Genomic DNA, 3611 nt, shown 5'->3' on the forward strand with positions numbered 1-3611 from the left:
ATATCTAAAATGACTTCAGTTTTTCTGACCAATGACCCTCTTCTGACTTTCCCAGGTACCAGCAGTATTTCCAGAAATGCAGAACCTTAAAAATAGGAATCTGGGATTAGTTACCAGGTCAGGTTAGGTTTGATGTCAGTGATAACCTGTGGCCATTATAAAGCAGGATACAGTTGGTTGGGCATCAACTCTTGGTTTCGGCTCAGGTCATGATCTCGGGGTCATGGGATCAAACTCCATGTCAGGCTCTGCTCAGCAGGGATCCTGCTAGAGATTCTCCGTCTCCCTCTGCCTCTGCCCCTCCCCACCTCAAACGAATAATCTTTTTTAAAAAGCAGGATATAGGTAGTCCACGAATATAGGCACTAATAAAATAATCACCTCTAACCGTTTGTGATGAAGGGCATATTCAAAGCATGTCTTTCAGGGACAAAGGGACCCTCCAGACACCACACTATGAGGGAAGCGAGGAGATACTGCTGAGCACACTAGGGTGTTGACAGCGAGGAAATGATGAGAGGTGGCCTTAAGTTCTCAGCTCAGGGAATGGCCAGAGAACAAGAGGGTTTCTATGCCTCTTTTGGGAAAAAAAAAAAAAAAATCTCTTGTAGCTCTCAGGGCAATATTTTTTTTTCAAAGAGACCTTCAAATGGATAAAGAAGATGTGGTATATGTATATAGAATGGAATATTATGTAGCCATCAGAAAAAATGAAATCTTGCCATTTGCAATGACATAGATAGAACTAGAGGGTATTTTGGTAAGTGAAATACGTCAGTCAGAGAAAGACAAATACTAGGTGATCTCACTCATATACGGAATGTAAGAAATAAAACAGGTGAAACATAGGGGAAGGCAAAAAAGAGAAGGAAACCATGAAAACCATGAAAGGCTCCGAAGGATAGAGAACAGACAGGGTGGGTGGAGGGAGCTGGGGGAGGGATGGGATGGGAGATGGCGGTTAGGGAGGGCATGTGTAGTGCTGAGCACTGGGTGTGGTGTGCAGGTGACGGATCACTGAATTCTGCTCCAGAAACTAGTATTGCACCGTATGCTAAGTAACTAGAATTTAAATAAAAAAAAAAAACAACAACAACAGCACTTCTCAAACTTTGCCAAAAGAAAAATTAATAAATAAAATTAGCAGGTATAAGAAAAATTCAAAAATAAATAAATACTTCTTAAACGTTAGCAAGTATGATAAAAATTAATTTACAAATTAATTAATTAATTGATAAAGGACCTCAAATTTGATCTTGCAGGCAGGCCAAAGAGCTACAACCAAAGCAGAAGTCCATGTTTTCCTAGTCCCTTTGGTAGAAGGGCGTTTGTTTGGAAAGAGTGAGACCATGAGAATTGGAGTGGATTTTATCGAACGTAAGCACCAAATCCCCTGAACCTCCCTCGCCAGCAGCAGCAGCCCTTTACCATCACCTGAGAAGGTGTGCCTGTGCCCCAGGACCCCGTGAGGACCTTGCCCAGGGGGACAACCAAGGGAGGAGGTGACCAATCTCAAGCCTCCCCTCCACCAACTCTCATTATCTCCAGATCCACGACTAGAGGCAGGTGCAGACAATGAGCTCACAGTCATGTGGACAAGGAGGAGACCATCACCGAATGCAAGTTTTTGCCAACATATGACAGTGGGAACCTGGGGACACGTGCAGTGATGGGCTCTGCGGGGGTGACCGCTGAGGGGGCAGCGTAGCCCTGGGTCAGGTTAGACAGGTTGTTATGGGCTCCCTTGCCAGACACCCTGGATTCAGTAATTTGTTCCAGAATAGCTGGTGGTGGCTTTAGTCTTGTTGGCTGACTGAAGTTCAGACATAGACAAAGGGAGACATCAGAGTGGCCTCATGTGACGGGAAGGGGAGGGAAAACACGGACAATGCTCCTGGGGAGGGTTGTTACAGGGACCTGCTCATCTGCCGTGGCGGTGGCTCTGCAGGAAGCTGGCATCAGGAAAGACATTGACGGAGGAGGACGAGGAAGGAGGATGATGGTGGGAGATGCTCCCACCGTGGCCGGCTCCCTGCCTCCACGCCGTGATGTAACCCTGAGTGTCAGAAGCCAGGTGGCACACAAGGTGGCCATCATTTCTCAGCGAGCAATGGCCGGAGGAGGGCCAGCAGTTCCCCTGCAGGACCGTGGGCAGCGGCTACTAGCTCAAGGTGTCCCTAGGGCTGAACACACAAGTGGCCGGCCCGGCGTCCAAGAGGAACATTTCAGTGCGCATGTGCACCAATACCTCAGATTTCTGTCATGTTTCCTTCTTCCCCGTCTACTTGGCCTGTGTAGGAAACAGACGGATTTTGGGGAATGACAGTGGATTATTGTCAACACAATCAGACCAGTCTGCCAGACGTGGTCTATGTCTTGCAAGACAGGAACCTCTTGTCTGACAAACGCTGTTCTCCTCGGTGCACGGGAGCCGACTGCGGGGTGGGGGGTGCAGGGACAGCAGGATGCTATGGCCTGTGTTGGTCAAAATACAGATCTCAGGACCCCGGTCCTCCCATTGAACAAAAGTCCAGTTAATCCTGCTGATGGTGCAAAGGTGATGGATCTGGGGACAGGCAGTAATAAATGCCCCAACCCTCTTGAGAGGATACATGTGTGTCGGATGGTGGGAGACAAACCCACAAAATCAAGAACACTGCCCTCTCAGTGCGGTGTACAGACACCCCGTGGTCTGGGGTTCCTTAGGGCAGCTGGCTCACCACGAGGAAGGCACCACGACGTTCGTTAGGCCTGTAGGCTCCAGAGGGATAAAATGCACAGTGTTTAGGGTTCCCGTTTCAAATGTGCTCCCAGAAACGGGTCTGTGGCAGGTCTGGGCTGCCTTCCAGGCCTCTGAATGGCGACCTGGCAGACAGAAGGTGTCTAACGGGTCCATGTCAGCCAGGGATGCCATACGGAGCTTCTGGCAAGCTGAGCAGAAGGGCCACGGTGAGTACCCCACATTTGGGGAAGATGCCCACCGTCCTGGAGATTCAGCCCCTGCCTCTCCACAGGGCCTTGGGAGATGGTGAAGGCTGGATGCTCCATGACCGTGTGACCCATCAGACGGATGCAACATTCAGTGACCCCTGGAGTCTGGGGTCCTCACAGCCTACTGCTATTCCACAGAAGGGGGACACGTGACCTTGGGTGCTAGAAGATCCCCTGGTGGCTCGCAGTGCTCTTGAGAGCTCACGGGTGCTCCCGTGCATGGAGGGCAGGGAGTGACCTAAGAGGTGGCCACTCCAGGTTCACAAGTATCAGTTTTCATCAGGAAGGAAACTGGCATCCGAGGCTGGTCAGGATGGCAGCAGGATGACTGGGCCCCACACTCACCTCCAAATCCTAAAAATTTATAAAGAGGCGGTAACCAGGCTCAGACCCATCCACAGAGCAGCATCCTTAACACCACACCGCACCACCGTCTCACAGCCGCGTCCTTGGAACAGCTTCTGCAACGGGAAAGACAAGGGGGCCCACATTCCAAGGTGAGGAGCCTCCCAGTGCTGGGGTCCGGGTCACAGGTCAACTGGTGATCATGTCTTTTCAATGAACTTCCCCAATGTCCTGGGAACACATGCCACACTCCAGCCGCACTGCCGCCCACAAGG

This window comes from Canis lupus, chromosome 21 (genome assembly GCF_048164855.1).
Source record: "Canis lupus baileyi chromosome 21, mCanLup2.hap1, whole genome shotgun sequence".
Classification (NCBI taxonomy): domain Eukaryota; kingdom Metazoa; phylum Chordata; class Mammalia; order Carnivora; family Canidae; genus Canis; species Canis lupus.